The 20,237-nt window shown below is 37.1% G+C and overlaps 1 protein-coding gene across 1 annotated transcript in view; it reads left to right on the top strand.

Moving 5' to 3' along the window:
- The first annotated feature begins 6,403 nt into the window (after positions 1-6,403).
- Positions 6,404-20,237, top strand: part of Gbeta13F (guanine nucleotide-binding protein subunit beta-1) — a 105,800-nt gene continuing 91,966 nt past the window's right edge. Inside the window, exon 1 of the mRNA XM_083135296.1 lies at positions 6,404-6,544. The gene's annotated coding sequence lies outside the window, so the exon portion shown is untranslated. The remainder of the gene's footprint in view (positions 6,545-20,237) is intronic.

Raw genomic sequence — 20,237 nt, 5'->3', positions numbered from 1 at the left:
AATTATGGTACTGGTGCGATCTCACACAAACCCTTTTCACTCGTTTATTTAGTCATTTTTAACATTCATACTTACCAATTATGCATTTCGAAAGGTTGTCGAAGGTGAGATTTTACTCTTGTGAAGAAAATAACTTCAATTTATCACATTAACAGTAATTATTATTCTTGTTTTCTTCGCTTGCGTACCACAAGATGGCGGTCACATCTTGAGTACAGTGGTGAATCATAAGTGGGCATGCAGTGTTTCCAACCTTTTTAATCGAAAAATACCTACTTTGGTGTTACTGATTTCGGATTTTCCCCAGGTTTGAACCCCAAAAAACCATTGACGGATAGCCCCAAAAAACATTGATGGATAGCCCCAAAAACCATTGATGGATAGCCCCACGAACCATTTCCGGCAAGGTTAGGTTAGGCAAGCATAGTTAAAATTTTGTTCGTAACACAATGCGATACAGTTTTAAAAAAATAAAAAAATTCTTGCAAAACTACGGCGTGGTTGGAAACACTTCAAGGGGGTTACGTCATGAAACGTACGCGACATCTGGTTACCGGAGAGCGTCGGAAAGATACTTTTCTTCAAAGATACATGAATTTGAGGTCAAATATATTGCACGATGGAAATAAATACATCCACGACCTTTAAACAATCTATAGAAACTCAATTCCATAAGTACTTTCTCCTGTAAAAATGAAGAAATTTGTTTGTGCGAGATCGCATCGTTACCAAATTTATAATAAAAGAATGAATGAAACATATTCTCAACTTATCTAACATAGATGAAAGGTTTCAATTTGTTTCTTAACTTGATTGTTCCTTTACCTTGTCTAAAGAGTGTTTGCAGTAACTCATCCAAAAACTATTTGCCAAAGAACTATGCACAGAACAATATATGATGTTTCTCTTTATTATTACTCTTTCTTGGACATAGAAAAAGTCGTATTTTGTCAATATGAGGGCACAGCTGTTTGTCAATACTTTTTTTTTTTAAAGAAAGTGTGATATTATTTGTGATATAGTTTTTAAAAACATTAGAAGGTCACATTTTAAAAATTGTTTGAAATTGTGCCATAAACATAATGTAGTGATTACCTTGTGCAAAGCTGTCATTTTCTGTGAGAGTTAATGAATAAAGATTATACATGTAAGATGTAGCATGAGTTTTCATTGTGTATATGTGGTGTTCGAATTTGTTTTCAGGCAGAACTTAGTGTTGTTTTACTGCTTGGCACATGTAGGAGATGTACGAGGTGTGACACAAAAAAAAAAGTATTGATTGCATAAGTGAAAAACAAACAGGAGTTGGCAACAACAGTTTTGGTGACGTCATACGACACCCCTAGTCTATCTGTGCTGCAAGTTTGGACTGACTTGTTCTCGCCAGTTGGGAGTATTACGTCATTGAGTGAACACCTGCAACCGTGTTCTGCCAAAAAAATGTCTAGTGTGAAAAGTGAACAAAGAATCAACATCAAATTCCTTGTGAAACTTAAGAAATCGGCAACAGAAACATTCCAAATGTTAAGTGAGGCTTGTGGGGATGATACTTGGTCTACGACATGCGTGTTTGAATGGCATGAACGGTTTTCGGAGGGAAGGGACAGTGTGGATGACAATGAACGTACAGGGTGCCCACGAACTGCGATTACGGAACAAAACATTGCAAGAGTTCTTGAAGTGATATGAGGTGACTGAAGATTGAGTGTTCGTGCAGTGGCTGAGTTGGATGGGGAAGCTGTTCGACGCATTTTAACAGAGGAATTGAACATGCGGAAGATTTGCGAGAAGGTTGTACCAAAAGTTCTGTCAGGTGACCAAAAACTGTGTCATAAAGACTTGAGTGAGGACATGTTATAACGCCTTAGAAATGAGCCCAGTTTGTTGGAATCTGTTGTTACTTGCGATGAGACATGGATTTTTACCTATGACCCTGAAAGTAAGTTTCACAAGGAATGATGTTGATTCTTTGTTCAATTTTCACACTAGACATTTTTTCGGCAGAACACGGTTGCAGGTGTTCACTCAATGACGCAATACTCCCAACTGGCAAGACCGGGTGAGTCCAAACTTGCAGCACAGATAGACTAGGGGTGTCGCATGATGTCACCAAAACTGTTGTTGCCAACTCCATTTTGTTTTTCACTTATGCAATCAATCCCGGTTTTTTTGTGTCACACCTCGTACTATGTAGAAATTACAACAAAAAAATGCAGGCTCGACCAGCACTCAAACGTGTCTCTGGCATACCGTGCTACTGCTCTACCAACTGAGCTACTGAGTTAGCCCTGGTTTAGCCTGATTTTTTGCTCTTGCTGTCAATGTCAGCAGTGTTTCAAAGGCAACAGATACCATTGCAGTAGCTACAACAGCAAGAGCAAAAATTGACTCAGTAGCTCAGATGGTACAGCAATAACATGGTGTGCTAGAGACCCCTGTTTGAGTCCTGGGTAAGCCTGTATTTTTTTCTGAAATTTCTACATAGAATTATGTGTATGTGTACAGTAACATGATAATGAAAAAAGAAAGATACAAAATGCTTGCTTGCAAGTAGGCCTGGAAAAACAACCTATGATGAAACTTCACGATAGATAGATTTGATGTAGAATTAAAGGACGTTTGCAGAAGTATCCTATCTGAAGCAATTCAAAATGAAAGTATTGAATCATCAATTACAAAAGCTTATCCTTTTTATTTCACAGTCAGTCTGAGAATACAAACAAGCAACAGAAATTCCTCAAAATGGAAGAAATTTCTGTCATGCAGTCTGAAAGGCAATTGCTACTGAACTGCCACTGCAGGGTGATTCATAATTCCTTCTGGGATTTTGAATGCTTATAGTACACGAACTAAGATACAGCAAAGAGTACATAAAGAATCTCTCCACGTTTGCACTCGTAATAGGCCCTATCACGTAATTGTAGGTTTAAGCACTAGGTGCAAAATGAACAGGCTTTGACAGACCGTAAACCTTGATTTCAGGATTGATGATCTGTCTCACCAGGTGTGCACATATCAAGCACCTGTAAGGTACGTACTACATTTGGAGAGATTTTTTATGTACTGATATGCACCTTGTTGCTGTATGTGTTACAGTTCTTGTACTATAAACATTCTAAACCCCAGAGGAAAATATGAATCGCCTTGTATTTACTTCCTTTGATCCATAAATTAATTAATGCTGCAAATAGGGGAGTGTTACAGGGATACATTGTCAATCTTTTGGTTGAGTTAGAAAGCAATCTAGTAGAGTAGATGTAAGAAAAGTTCTGGCTCTCTTTATGCTTTCTATAATCATATGTCAAATGTAAAAAATTGTCACATGGAGAATAATTACAGGTAGGAATTTGATTTTCTTGCAAACAAGGTGTATTTTTCAATTTATACCAATCCACAATTTGCACTGATAACAATATACTTGATCAGGAGAGTACATAAAACTGTTGATATTTTATGCAATGTGTTGTCAACACCATAAAGTTAACCAAGATAATAGTTGTGATGTGTATCTTCTCTTGGTTATCCAAATTATCAGATGGACCTCGATCCATCCTTAGAGTTAGAACGACTATAAGCAAATCAAGGATAAAATTCATTAATTTTTTATCCATGTCTTCCACCTTTTATTGTGTCCTGCTTCTACTGTTTTCATGTAGGCCTTTAAAATCAGTATACCCAAAAATGATTGTTTAATGTAACTTTTGACATATAACACTGCAACCACCATGGAGCTACAACGGTAGCCCAGTGTTATCATTTTTATTGCTACACACATTGCAGTGGTGGTAGAGGGAAGCCAGGGGTTGCTTTTCTTATGCATCTTCCTTTTCAAAACATTTTTGCTCTTGCAGTGTCATATTACATTATGATATTACAACCATGTTGTGATATTCAGCATAGAAAAGGTAATGCCCCACACTTTTTGATCCGGTCGTGAGTGGGGGTGATGTGATCAGCATCACGCCCCTGACTGCCTTTACCCTCCGGGGTTTCCCTCATGTACCCATGTCATTCGACGCTGCGTGGGCGCCGAGGCTGCTTCCAACGTTATAAAAGTTCCCGGATTTGACCCGGCCGGGGATCAAACCCGGGACCTTTAGCATGGTAGTCAGACACGTTACCGACTGAGCCACCACAGCCACAGCATAGAATGTTAACTATTGATTCCAATCTGAAAGAGAAGCTACATATATTTTTGTGTATGGGTGATGGTATCTACAAACATGAGCTGCTGTTTGATAATAATAATTGGGTGAGGTTCAGTGTGTGCTGTTCTCCCACATATCCCTTGTCAGAATAGTTATGTTGTCTTTTTTCATCAGCATTGTTGGTAAGAACTGTTTCTTTTAATGTTTATTCAGCTGGCCTTGTGGTTTTCAACAATTACCTACAGCTTTGTGAGAGTTGTTTGTTTTCTTTCTTGAGCATTTTACTCGTACTTAAGGCCGAATCACGCGGAAATGGATATCCAGTTAGTTGGCGCTGAACTGGCTACCTGCCCCAGATGTGATGGCTGCCTGCTTGACAGGTTTGGAGGAATAGGACACGTTATAATTGCTACTGACTTTCCTCGACTGAATTCTGTGGAACAGCCAATCAGAGCAAAGTTTGGCCATGTGAAGATAATCTGTGAGTTTGCAAAGGGGAGTTTTTTTGTGTGTGGTTTCCTAGTGTTGGCTGTTTTTGATAGTTTCTCGATAAAAAAAAAAAAAGGAAGGAGATGACGTGCAGTGCATTCATGTTCAGTTCATTAATATTTATGTATTTATGCAAACCGATGAGATGTGTACGTGACAAATATGATTAGCTGAAAATGAAAATCCTTATTATTACAAGTGTATTAAATTAAATGTTTGGATTTTTAAAAATCTGTGAATGAATCCTGCGGATCTCACATATTAATATGCATACCCAAGTTAATTAAAAAAGCTTTTTCGCTATGCGTTGATTATCATATTTTTTTCGAGCCAATCTCTAGTCCATACTTTTAATTTCTAATAAAAGCACAAAGCAATAATTCTCCTAGAACATTGTTCAAACTGCTCATCCACCTTTACAGATTGTCTGTTCTGCGCAATGTCTTATGGGAACAAAAGTCTATCGACAACTACGGTAAGAAGTATCGTGTGAGGCAAAAAACTAGCAAATGTGTAGCCAGTTCAGCACCAACTAGGGCATTCCTACTAGAAAATCCAGTTCCGTGTGATTCAGGCTTTATTCTTCCTTTTCTTTTTCTAGTTACTCACCCTAAATTTCATTCTGCACCCCTAGATAATTCATCCTGGTCCCTCCGCTGAGGGAATGGTATATTATTGAAACTATTTTTTTTTTTAACATTAATGTATTGTTTAAATATGTTTTTAAAATGTGTGATGCCTCACATTAAAAGACCAGACTATGAGAAATCCTGCTATTTTTTTTTTTTTTTGGCATCTGTGTGCTGACCCCACATCATCCAATTACCGGTTAAAGATCTCCACACCTCTACACGTGTGGAAGGGAGACTGGCCAAGGCTGTCGAGCCACGGATTATTATTAATGCATAAATAAAAAACATTCTACTAATTTAGCAAACCATTAAAACAGCTTACAAATAATTTGCCAAAATTCTAACAAAAAAAATACACGTGACTAGAAAAAGTAATTGGTAGGCAGTAAAGGCGATTGAGTGCCAAAACGTGGAAGGGGAGGTGAAAGGTCCATTTACTTTATCTTAGTAGACAAGATTTAGCATTAAGAGGGCATAGTGTGGGGCCAAAAAGTGGATGGCAACTTCCCCTTAATTACCGCTTCTGGTTGTGGGCTACAAGGGTAATCCGTGCGAGAATTTAAAATCCCCGCTAAGGCTTGCTCGAGAAGTGGGATTTGAAAAAAAATAACGCACAGTGGACTACAAACACAGCGGGCCTTGCCTATGAGACTACAAAAACATTATCTTTATGTAGCCCCAATATCCACTCAAGTACGCCACTTGTGCATCGCGTTCAAACCCTGTTCTTCTTTCCCGGCAACTCACATTCATGTGTGAAACACACTAGGTACGCCACCAATCAAACTAGCGAACTTAAATTTCATTCTTAAAGTGAGTTTCATTTCTAAAATTAGGTTCTTCATAACATTTTAGAATCAACCAAAATGACAGCTCTTTGCGGAACACACATTTTGCAGAAATTTAAAGTGACTTCCGGTAATGGATGAGCTCTAGAAAATCTTTTGTCATGTAATTATACAATGTGTATTTTTAATAAGACAAAAACATGGAAAGTGTTAAGCAATTCGTAAAAAAATTATTTAGCTTCAACTAATTGGCGTTTTCTTTTTTTTTTATCTCGAACATGCAACAACTAAAAACCTATCGATGATTTACTACGTGTGACGTCATTCGTCTACGGGGTTTCCAGAACTTAGTTGAGGGAAACGTACCCAGCCCATTTAGTAGTCTGTAAACAAGTGATATCCGTGACATAATTTGGGATATAATTAAGTAGAATTTTGATTGTATGCATCCTTGACTGGAGTAGACACACCCATAACTTTTTGTATTGTAAGTACACTTCTTTCTTAATTTATATTTATTGAGAAAACTGTTGTTGATGCACGTATACTAAGGCCGAAGTATTTCGTGAAGTATATATTGCAAGAGGAGGTGAAAACTCATTTTTTCAATGAAAAATTGCAAGTTGTTTACCTTATCCGACAAATACTTCCTCTTCGGCAATGCTGAAGTGAAATATTACAGAATGCGGATTAGTTTATCGCTTGATTGTAATGGCTGATAATGGGAAGAGAGAACTCCAGTTCTGGGTTTGCTCTATCTGCCACTGGATAAATTCATAATATTACTGCAAATGAAACAGACATGTATAAATTTAATATTTCTTTTGAAATCATGGTGTTGGTCAATGAAGATAAATAAAGTGTACCATAAATCATAAGTCGAGACATACCGGAAACTGGTAGTTTCGTGGCTAATTGTAACGGATGAGGTATTTTTGCACAGTACCAACTGGCGTAAGTTGTGTACGTTGAGTCGCCGCAATGGGATAACATAAAATCGACTTTTATTCCGGCTGACACAGGTATGTCAATAAATGGTACATTTCTCCATGAATGTTTTCGCCCCAGTATATTATGTATGCTTCTCTTCAATATATTTGGAGGGAAGTGTACTAGTGCTAATTTATCGAACACACCCCAAGAAAGTCAGTTAACCCCCCCCCCCAACTTTTCCTAAAACCCTTTTAGGACTAATTATAAAATAATTTTTATTAACGTATTATTATTTATTGAAGTATGGATCACATACATCGTAAATAATAAATGAAATATGATTTCTCATTTTCAAAATATATTAATTGTTATAATCTCGATATGACTTACATAGTGTTTCTGGTTCCTTCTGATCAACCTTTGATGATAGATCTATGCTGAGGTTGAGAAATGCCAACAGCTTTATCCTTCACCAACCATTCATAAAACCCCGAAAAACTTGCCCCAAATATATGACACACAACAAGTGATTTGTCATTTGAGTTTGTTTCAAGACAAAGGGATTTAAATTCTTGTTGGAGGTTTGAATAGGGATTTAAATTCTTGTTGGAGGTTTTAATTGAAACTACATGTACACTTCTTGGGTAACAGTGTCGTATGGGCACAACACCTCTCACTCATTTATTTCGGCATTTTTAACATTCATACTTACGTATTCTGCATTGCAAAAGATTCTTGAAGGTTGCCTTTTGCTTTTTTAACTAAAATATTTTCAATTTTTCACATTAACAGTAATTATTGTTCTTGCTTTTTTCGCTTGCGTAACACATGATATGGCAGGCTCCGCTTGAGTCGCGTTGTGCATCATCAGTGGGTATGCACTGTTTTCAATCTTCTTCACCGAAAAATACGGTACTATAGTGCAGAAGGCCTTAGAAAGATCGCTTCGCGGGCTTACAGCAGACAACAATATGGGTGTGTGTCTACGAGAACCAATTAGGTACGCGAATGAGCGAGCCCGGTTGCCTCAGCTAACTCGCTGCACCCTTCTGGAAGGGTGAATGACCTCTGCCCCTTGCTACCTCGGCCTGTTTGTTCGGCTGAGGAGCAGACGACACGAGAGTATCGGCAATAGTGTGCGAGCGACGTCTGCTGTTAGCCCGCGAAACGCTCTTTCTAAGGCCTTCTGCACTATACTTAACTATACCAGAGACACCTATCAATGATTTATTTCTCAATTTTTTATATTGCTAATGTACTATTCTGCATTGCTGAACATTTCTTTAGGTGAAATAATGAATTTGTAACGAAAATAATGTATATTTCTTACATTAACGAGTACTTACTGTTGTTCCTTATTTCCCACAAACCATCCACGGGTAGCCCCAAAAACCATTGACGTTGGCCCAAAAATTCACGATAACCCCACGAACCATCACGGGGACGAGGCATGCCTACTAGGTTAGGTTAGGCCTGTTAGGTTAGGTTCCATTAGCAATCCTTTCGTTCAATTTAGCATATACGGACAACATCGGTTTTTCTCGATGAAAGAAAATACACGGAATTCTTTTAATTTTAACCTTTCACGTCCTGCATTCCACTTCTTTCTTCAAGATTCCGTGTCAAATTACAAATTCCACGGCATCTTCCACACCCGGCAACAACTTCACGACGCATCCTCGACATGTCATCTTGTAGCAGCAGCAATAGAACGTATTGTGCTCTCGTGCAGAAACCAAATGGCGGCAGCAGCAATAATACGTCGGAAATAGATTTTCGTAGAAAACCACATGCATTCGCATTAAAATGGATCAAAACTACATTCCCGAACATCAACAACGCTACAACTTTCTCCTGTAAATTTGAAGAAATCCGTCTCTGGTATAGTAAAGTGTTACCAAAAATACCTACAATGCACGGAAATTTTTTTTTGTAATTTTAACTATGATTGCTCAACCTAACCTAACCTTACTGGAAATGGTTCGTGGGGCTATCTGTGAATGGTATGAGGGATGAGGGGCTACCCCACAAACCATTGACGGATAGCCCCACGAACCATGTCTGGTAAGGTTAGGTTAGGCAAACATAGTTTAAAAAAATGGTTAGCTTCTTAGACCCAAACACTGACAGGGAGTTACGTCATGAAATGTACAGGAAGCAAATGAAAGCAACGTCTATTGTGCATCTGAGAGATATTTTTCTTAAAAAACACATGAATTCCTGGTCACATAGATTCCATGGCAAAAGAAAACGCCTCCATGAACTTTCAAGATGCTACAGAAACGGGATAATATCGACGGGACGACCGGGTCATGCCTCTGAAACAGGACGTATGGTCACCCTAGATTGTGGACACACTCCAGCATTCTGTGAGCATCATATGAAAGAAAGAAAGAGGTTGAGTGAATGAAACTGATCAAGAGGCAATGAACAAATGGTAGCCATGTCGTCATCCCCATCTGTGTTCATGCATTACCTTTGGAACTATTGGAAAAAGTACTCTATATAATGTAATTGGCAATATAAAACCACAAGTTGGCTTTGACACTTATTTTTACCTTAACACATTGATCCCAGTGTATTTAAATTGGCAATAACTCAGAAACCTGGGCATTTTATGCGATTTTCAACAATCTGAAACAATTTATTGTTTGGTCTTACTATACATGTCTTATACATCAAAATAAAGGCAATTTATTTGCCTACACGATAAAAAAAAACAATTAGAATCTGTGTATTCTTGCTTGTGCTAGAGATGTTCAACATAGTCCTTGTTTTTCATATAATGAAAAAGTTTGTACTTCTAATACTAAACATATGTACCCTTACTATGAAACAGGGGGTGTGCAACTAAATAACTCATTACAAGTAAATAAATAAGTGTTCCATTTCTTTCGATATTTCAAGTAAACACATTGGTCAAGTGCATGGGCACCCATAGGAGTTTTCTCAGGGGGCTCTTCAAGATTCCATATGTAGGTTGTACTGAAATGGATCCTGTCATCAACGTAAGAAGTAATGTTAGCATACTATATTCCATTAGCCAGGAAGGGGAGCTCGAACCCTCCTGCCTGCCATGGTCAAGTGTGTGTGTTTGTGAGTGATGATAAAGCACTAAAAATATAGGCCTAGTACTGCAATCAATGAAATGAATGTGTTTTCCATTCAATGAGAAGACTGTTCAAAATTTCACCACCAGAGTACAGCACAATGCAGAGTCATACCAAAAGAACTCGCAGGAACATTCTCCATGTGCATGGCCCAGCATTGTAACTCTAAACATTCAAGTGATATTGCCCGTACTATGCACGGATTCAATGTGTTAATACATGACCAGTGTAATATGTTATATTAACATAGCACGTCTGGTGAATTTCTTGGTCTCTACCAACGCTTCCTATTGTAAAATAACTTTGTTTTCTGTGTGTTACATGCACAAGAATTGAAACATTGCATTTATAAAACCATCAGTGGGTTAATTGACAGGGACTTGTATAACGGTAATTGCCACTACAAAGTATAGCTTGTAGCAAGTATTAAAGTAAAATTAACACACACTTGCTATTTGTTCTTGATTCTTTGTTTTGCAATTCGTGCAACTCATTCTTAATTTGTTTTGGTTGCATCGTATCGTGACCTGAATTCCCTCCCAAGAATTCACGTCAGTTTCATAAGAGCAAGATTCGAGGTGAAGGATGTTCACGCACTGGTCTGTAGTTTAAATGGGGTGTAAAGGTTCCGTAGCCTATTCTAGTTTGCTGCACTTTTTGACAGTAGGTAGTGGAAATAGTGTTCAACCAAGTAGATGATGTATGCAGGAATAGTGGTATTCAAGTTCAGAAGTTTCAACAAATGTCCTCTTACCAAGGATGTATTTAGGGGGAGCAGGCTCAAGAGACCCCTCCCTTGATAGATTTACCAAGTATTAAAATAAAATAATCAAATTATAATTGTTTAGCATTTGTTACACACTCGATGGTCATTTGTTTCCACTGAAGTCAAGGAATTGGGATCATGCAGCTTGGAAGGACAGTTCTGAAAATTTGTGCACACTACCACCACTGTGCTACTACTTATGATAATCTGCATAAAATATTAACAACTTCACTTTTCGTCAGTTATAATAGGCAATAATTTTTGCCTATTACAATTGGAGCTAACTTGTTTTTTTTTTGTTATTCAACAAATATGCAATTCTTTATCTATTTGACATTAATTTCCTTGTGAAGGAGTTGTTTTTATTCAAATTTTGGCAATCTTGACTACACATAATGAATACATGCTGTTATATATCTCTTCTTTTACCATCTTTTTAGCTATTCATCTAATAATAATACAATATTGATTAATTTACATATTTAATATATTATTGTAGTTGAGATACTTAGTCCCCCCCTCCCTGAAATGTATTTCTAGATACGTGCCTGCCTCCTGCCACTTTTATCATTCATTTGATTTTTAAGTTAGCACTTACCACACTGTAGTGTACATACCAGAACATAGTGTAAATAGTGCAGACACCAAATAAGTGAATAACAACTCACTGTTGCACTTTATAACCAACTAGATACGCGAGTACAAAGGGAGTAAAAAAGTGCAACGAACTAGACTGGGCTTTTCTATCATGTGGAGTTCTGTGTGTTCTGTAATTGCTATATTGAGGAAACCATACTTTTGGTTTTTCATTCATGTTAGTAACATTGCATTTGTTGAATCGAGTGCAAGGTTCAGTTAAGATACACTCCAGCCATGATAATCAAACACTATTTATGTGTATATATACTAGAATTATTTCCAAAAGTTAACCAGTGGGTAATTCCATGCCATTTCAATGAGGTTATGATACCCTCCAACTCCAATTTTGCTTAAATTTGGTATCCACCATTCCTTTATGGTTGAAAGAAATCCCCTAAATTTTTTCACTCATCTCAAACGGTTTTCATTTTACAGCACTTTGAAATGTCATCAAATCAGTGTTGTCCGTCACTCTTGAGACCCTCGACACAAGATAGATACCCTTGCTTACATTTTATTTCTTTTCTCCTTAACCAATAATCAGATCTCTCTGAAATTTTACACAAAGTTCAATGAAATAATGAGGATTTCAGAAAAAAATACATCAGCACTCAAAAAATTTTACAAATGCCTATAAATAGACTAATAAAATAATGTATTTGTAGCCTAATTTTTGTGGTGGGAAAACTAGGTTACGAAAATCTGAATTTTCATCATGTGGATATGATGGAACCAAAAGCTTTTTAGGTTGAAAATCATTGCAAAGACATGCTCTTTCTCTACAAAAAATTTTAAAAAATTGATTTTTTATTCCTTCTAACGAAAATTTTATGTTTTTTGGAAATTGCCTAAAATTTCAGGGTCAATTCGTACCAAATGGTACAGCACTGGTCACTCGACCATTTTTAAAATTTTTCATTTGTTTGTCGTAACCCCTGTACAAGGGTAGTTCAAAACAGGCATTATTTGTCTAGAACTAGACTTTGTTTGAAAATGGTGGCCATTTTTGTTTCATGACTTGCAACATTTTTGGCCTATGCAGACAGTTGGCGATAATTATGATAACTCAGCTAAGAAAAATTATAGAAATCTGGGGTAAAAAACATTGTTTTCAATACATTTCAGGATATATTTTATGTTCCGTACCTTTTTTCACCATATCTAATGCAAATGGCTGAAATTTAGTTTCAAAACTGACTGATATTCCATTTTGAAGGGAAATCGAGGTGTAGGATATAAGCCCCGAGGCTCAAATCAACTCTGGCATGTCTCCTAACAACCAATAGTAGAAGCCAGGATTCCTTTCTGAAAGACTGACAGTTTCATATAATCAGAATTTCTCAATAATTCTCATAGTACAATCTATTGGAAACAAGATGTAGCTTCCGTGGTGGTATTAAGCTTTGTGTGATTGAATTCTGCTTTTGTTTAGGGAGAGATGTCTATTTGACTTTGCTCCGGCAAGCGTCAGCTTCGCAAGTCTCTTGGAGGCTGAGGTCGGACCTCTGGAGGCTGGACTCACACCTGGATCCCACTCCTCCGTAAAAACATGACACCAGCCAATAAGAACACCATGATCCAGAGCGAACCAATAGGAAGATAGTGTCCAAGCTCTGCCCTATCATGGTCTAATATTGAACCCTACATTGATCTCCAATAATACATTCCGTGATGATGAGGGCAATGTATGTTGCAACAAGTAGGCGGATAGCCCGTTGCCAAGACACACGACACACCGGCTCGGTCCCCTCGACAGACAAAGACCGGGCGTCGCTGCCTACCAAATATCTTTCTGTTATAAATATATAAATGCCACGACTACGCTCAGTTCCTGCGGGGCATGGGACCCCGCATCCCAAAGTTCGGGTAAGGGTCTGTTTCAAGATAATAATATAATCAAAAGATAAATTTACACTTACATAACCAAGACTTCAAATTATATTAGCCCTTTCTCATGCTTGAACTCCACCGCAATCGCACCCGCATCCCACTGACCAGTGAGGATACGCATACGATTCGCGATTGAAATCAGCATAATCAATTCTGGCGTCCTTTGGGTTGATAAGGCCTACGCCTCACTGACCAGTAACGGCGGGACACCTCTCCAACCCTAAGGAAGTCAGTTAATTTATACTTATTAGGTAAACTTACTTCAAAGAAATACCAAATAACGATTATAAATTTATTTACTAATCCATATATACGTTAGGATAAAAGAAAGTATACAATCTTCAGATCGAGAGAAAATTACAATGCCAAAATTTAAATTTCTGTTCAAATAACTTCCGAAAAACATAGACTGAAACTTGCTTTCTCATAAAATACAATCCAGAGAGCTCTCTCTTATATAGATATATATATATATCGTCCATATCCCAGCTTAACTTGGTTTCAATAAACAGGTGACAAATTAACAGTAATGATCGACAATTTCCATTAACCAAAACCAAAAGAAAATTACATAAACTTCTTATCCGTAAATATCTATTTGTGCTTCTGTCATATTTTCACTTCAGTATTATGTTCTTTAGAACTCTCGAGGTATACTACCCTCTTCGGGGCCAACCTCCAATAACATTCATAACTAAAGATAAGGGGAGCCTGTCTCTACCCAATTACCAAAGCCATCTCTCGGCCACAAACTACAAATGTTCGCTTGGAATTCCATAACATAACAGGGGACACTGTCTACCCTCTTTGGCTACTTACATTGCAAAAGCAAAACAATAGACTTTTACATAAAACGAATTTCTATAAAAACATTTACTCGACCGGTCACCTATTATAACTGTTTCTAAATTATATCTAACATAAAACCAAAATAAGAAAACCCATTAAACGTTCCGGATACTCAGACTTTAGAAACGGACGTAAAACTATATAAGTTATTAGATTTAAGAGACATCCTCTGACCAGAGGTATGCTCTCGGATTTAAGTATCAAAGAAACAAATTTATTTAAATGAACCTCCTGACCAGGAGAATTCAAAATGATTTAAGAATTAAAACAAATAACTCGACGAGAAGGAAGTATAACTTGAATTTATACCGGAGTCACACTGACCAGTGCCAACTTCGATAGAATTTATGAAACAAAATTTTAAATTATTAAGATTAATTATGTATAAATCAAATTATTTACAAGCCTGCCAAAATCCCCTTTAAGGATCATGCTGACCAGCACAAATCCAGAAAGGTGGCTTACGGAAAACTCAGGACATTGTAGAAGGGAGAGCTGACCAGCCACTCCCCTCACAATGCCTGTGTTCTCCCAGCCCTGGACCTCAACAAGCGATTTAATCACCTAACGATTCCGGAATCTACTGCTATACTGAATTAATCTGCCAGCGAGAACGCTGATATTTATACTTGCGAGATTGCGCAATCCTATTTCTCAACAAAAGATTTCGACAAACTGAAAAGTTATTTTTAGCATCTAACAATTACCCTTTCCAAAAGACATATCCAGAAACACAATGCAAGCTAAACTTATTTACAAACCCACGCAGCGCCGAACGAAAAGAACTCATTGTTGTTAAGGAAGAAAAACAACGCAAGCTTCTACTTGCTTTGCGTTCTTTCTCGTTGGGCCGAAACTGCGTTACAATGTTAACAAAGATAAAAGATAAAAATGTACATTCAAAAGATTAAAACTCCAAATGAATTTATACGAGGGCTATTAAATATTAAAAAGATTTGCCAAAAAAAATTTCAATCGTTACAATATGCCCCTTTCTTTTTTTGGGAGAATTTTTCTCAAAAGAAAAAAAAAATTAAATTCCTTCCTTTTGGAGAAAAATTCTCAAATGAAAATTCAATTAGCTAACGATTGCCTTTAACTTACTTACTAATCTACACTCTATGACAATACTAATTTACATACATATATATATATATATACACTCAAACAAATACCTCAGACTTTAAGAAAAGCCATGCCCTTTTTTACCACGATGGCTTTTCTTTTTAACCGAAAAAAAATTCCCACAAGTGGTCTTTGTTATCCCTCGGCGCTCAAGTTCTTTCATTAATTTTCCAACTGACATTTTTCCATCTTCAAGTAGGTCGCGGTACACCTGTATCACTTCCTCATCCTCTCTTTCACGTGACGAGAAACTCCAACCATCCAAATTATCTCCCGCTTCTTCATTGATTGGCGATCCATTGTCGCTGTTTTCTCGTTCACTGTACTCTTCACCGGAACTCACTGCACTATGTTCGTGGACACATTCATCCTGTTTGAGGTCTTCATTGATTGGCGATCCATTGTCTCAGTCTACTGTTTCCAGACGAGGTGTTCTCTGGACGAAACTTCTTCAACAGCATTCTACTTTTCTTTCATTTTGACACTGGAATTATTTGCACTAAAATTTCGTGTCACTTATCTCATCCTCTGCTTTCACCAAGTCACAAATTTCCAAAGAGTCCATTTTCTCTGCTGATTTTACTACTTCGTATTTCCATTTCAATCTCTTCCTCGGGTTTCGTCAAAGTCCAAGAATCTTCACTTTCAGTCAGGTATCAATAAGTGTGTCACTTCAAATTGTAGTCCACTTTCCAAGACAATCTCAGTTCAAACACAATTCTCACTTATCTGCACTACATCCAGTGTCTTTTCACTTTACTTTTGTGCATGCATTCTATATACAATAAGAATATTTTATGGAATAATATACAACTATTTTTTTTTTTACAATATGAGCAATTACAGGTTCCCTTTTTTTATCGAGCCCACACGTTATGGCGCCACTTGCAACAAGTAGGCGGATAGCCCGTTGCCAAGACACACGACACACCGGCTCGGTCCCCTCGACAGACAAAGACCGGGTGTCGCTGCCTACCAAATATCTTTGTTATAAATATATAAATGCCACGACTACGCTCAGTTCCTGTGGGGCATGGGACCCCGCATCCCAAAGTTCGGGTAAGGGTCTGTTTCAAGATAATAATATAATCAAAAGATAAATTTACACTTACATAACCAAGACTTCAAATTATATTAGCCCTTTCTCATGCTTGAACTCCACCGCAATCGCACCCGCATCCCACTGACCAGTGAGGATACGCATACGATTCGCGATTGAAATCAGCATAATCAATTCTGGCATCCTTTGGGTTGATAAGGCCTCCGCCTCACTGACCAGTAACGGCGGGACACCTCTCCAACCAAAAGGAAGTCAGTTAATTTATACTTATTAGGTAAACTTACTTCAAAGAAATACCAAATAACGATTATAAATTTATTTACTAATCCATATATACGTTAGGATAAAAGAAAGTATACAATCTTCAGATCGAGAGAAAATTACAATGCCAAAATTTAAATTTCTGTTCAAATAACTTCCGAAAAACATAGACTGAAACTTGCTTTCTCATAAAATACAATCCAGAGAGCTCTCTCTTATATAGATATATATATATCGTCCATATCCCAGCTTAACTTGGTTTCAATAAACAGGTGACAAATTAACAGTAATGATCGACAATTTCCATTAACCAAAACCAAAAGAAAATTACATAAACTTCTTATCCGTAAATATCTATTTGTGCTTCTGTCATATTTTCACTTCAGTATTATGTTCTTTAGAACTCTCGAGGTATACTACCCTCTTCGGGGCCAACCTCCAATAACATTCATAACTAAAGATAAGGGGAGCCTGTCTCTACCCAATTACCAAAGCCATCTCTCGGCCACAAACTACAAATGTTCGCTTGGAATTCCATAACATAACAGGGGACACTGTCTACCCTCTTTGGCTACTTACATTGCAAAAGCAAAACAATAGACTTTTACATAAAACGAATTTCTATAAAAACATTTACTCGACCGGTCACCTATTATAACTGTTTCTAAATTATATCTAACATAAAACCAAAATAAGAAAACCCATTAAACGTTCCGGATACTCAGACTTTAGAAACGGACGTAAAACTATATAAGTTATTAGATTTAAGAGACATCCTCTGACCAGAGGTATGCTCTCGGATTTAAGTATCAAAGAAACAAATTTATTTAAATGAACCTCCTGACCAGGAGAATTCAAAATGATTTAAGAATTAAAACAAATAACTCGACGAGAAGGAAGTATAACTTGAATTTATACCGGAGTCACACTGACCAGTGCCAACTTCGATAGAATTTATGAAACAAAATTTTAAATTATTAAGATTAATTATGTATAAATCAAATTATTTACAAGCCTGCCAAAATCCCCTTTAAGGATCATGCTGACCAGCACAAATCCAGAAAGGTGGCTTACGGAAAACTCAGGACATTGTAGAAGGGAGAGCTGACCAGCCACTCCCCTCACAATGCCTGTGTTCTCCCAGCCCTGGACCTCAACAAGCGATTTAATCACCTAACGATTCCGGAATCTACTGCTATACTGAATTAATCTGCCAGCGAGAACGCTGATATTTATACTTGCGAGATTGCGCAATCCTATTTCTCAACAAAAGATTTCGACAAACTGAAAAGTTATTTTTAGCATCTAACAATTACCCTTTCCAAAAGACATATCCAGAAACACAATGCAAGCTAAACTTATTTACAAACCCACGCAGCGCCGAACGAAAAGAACTCATTGTTGTTAAGGAAGAAAAACAACGCAAGCTTCTACTTGCTTTGCGTTCTTTCTCGTTGGGCCGAAACTGCGTTACAATGTTAACAAAGATAAAAGATAAAAATGTACATTCAAAAGATTAAAACTCCAAATGAATTTATACGAGGGCTATTAAATATTAAAAAGATTTGCCAAAAAAAATTTCAATCGTTACAATGTACTCAAAATGTTTGAGGCTAATGCCGATTTAACCTGGCTGGTAACCCGAGATTACTTGTTCAAATCATGTCGCCAGGAAAGCTACAATCTACTTTAGTGCATAATGATATTTGTGCATGGTGGACAGTCAGAAGAACATGCTTTATCTCATATTGTATTCTTAATAGGTCAATTTCTTAGTGTTTGTTACATATGTGAAATATGTGTTTGATGGGACTTCTTAAACCTTGATCATATCCCATTAACACCGAACTTCAGCAAAGTTTACTCTGCCTAATAAAATATTCCTATCACACATTTGTAAATAATCTCGGTATTTACAGAGAAAGGAAATATAATTCACGAACACCTTCAACAAACATAAATTCTGTGACCTAGGTTTTCTTTCCTTGAATACAGGACAAATGTATCTTTGCACACAATATGTATACCACATTCTGTTCAACCTGCTAATGAATGAATAAAGGAATTTAAATTGTTAGGTGTTTCGGCACATATGGTCATTTTGCACCCTTCAATGTATACGGAGAAATAGCCCCTTATCTAAAATTATTACCTGAGAGTTAAGAAAGAGAGACTTAAAAAGACCCTTGGGAAAAGTTAAAAGTGCAAGGTTTTAAAGAGACCTGCACAGGAGGAACACAACTCATTAAAAAGGTAAGAATACACTAATGTGAGGAGACCAGCTCTTCTCAAGAAGCTGTTGAATAGTTTGTTGAAACAGTGTCGTCATAAGCTAGCAATTGCTCTACAGTTTCCCTGCCAATAGGAGAAGAAATGAATTGGAACCAGGGCACCAGTATGTACGCACATATTTTGTGACTTCCTAGTTTGATCCTTACTTTTCTTTACATCTTATTAAATGAGTACATTTTGCTGCATTTTTGTTGGAGTGCTTATTGTGCCATACGTACCTTTGTGCATTCTTCTTGTAGCTTCATAGCAACATGAGGTTGACAGTAGGCACTAGTTTGCTGAAATAAGCGTTTCTTGCTTGAGGGGCAAATAGTTCACATGGGCAATGCTAGATGGCATAACAAATTGATAGGTATTCTGCTCGAGCGAAAAATCCTCAAACAAGCAGAATGCACTCTAACTCTCGAACCCTATTAGTACATGTATTTCCGTCATTTGTCTATGGTAGTGGGTCCTTAAATATGTATCGTGAAGTAAAACACTAAGTGAAGTTGAAAATTAAGTGAACATCTCCATGTTACAATGCAGTTTTGTGTATCTTCCCAAGATATGTGAAAATATAATAGATGATTATGTGCTGAAACTACCTAGGCTGAGATTTTATGTTTCTACGATTATTGTCTCATTAAAATGATGTTCAATTGAATATAACCAACCCTGGTCGGTAGCTAAGTAGTAGGCTACTTCAGTTGTTGTTTTTTCCTTGCTAGTGACGTATCGCGGGAACAAATCAAATCTCACATACGAGAAGTGTGTAATGCTCTGCTTAAACGAAGATTCATAAATAAAAAAGTTAATTCTGTGTTAATTGTTCGTAACTAACATTGAAATCGAAATTTTCCTTCGCATGATTAATTTGCTTGGTATTTGACACTGAAAATTGTGAATATTTGTAGTGATGCATTTGTGGGAACGTTTCGTATTTCACAGCATGTATGGATTAATCAACCACAGACAGGAGAGAAATGCAGAATGCCTGATCTGCCGTACACTCCACTTCATAAAAAATCCACACTGCTCTTGTTTCTAACATCAGACAATCATCTGATGCAAAATGTAGGACCACGCTTTTGCATTGACGCATGCATTTCTACATGTCTGTGTACTTACCTACAAGATGTGAAAGAACAGTGTTGCAATATGCACGTATAAAGAACAACGAGCACAGATACTCGAAACAACTGTGAGAAACAGACAAGTAGGGAAGAGTTCATTCACTTACTTAATGTTAATAGGAAGAACTATTATTTTCAGC

This window comes from Lepisma saccharinum, chromosome 14, assembly GCF_977018435.1.
Source record: "Lepisma saccharinum chromosome 14, izLepSacc3.1, whole genome shotgun sequence".
Taxonomy (NCBI): Eukaryota; Metazoa; Arthropoda; class Insecta; order Zygentoma; family Lepismatidae; genus Lepisma; species Lepisma saccharinum.
This window is presented reverse-complemented; position numbering and strand designations above follow the sequence as displayed.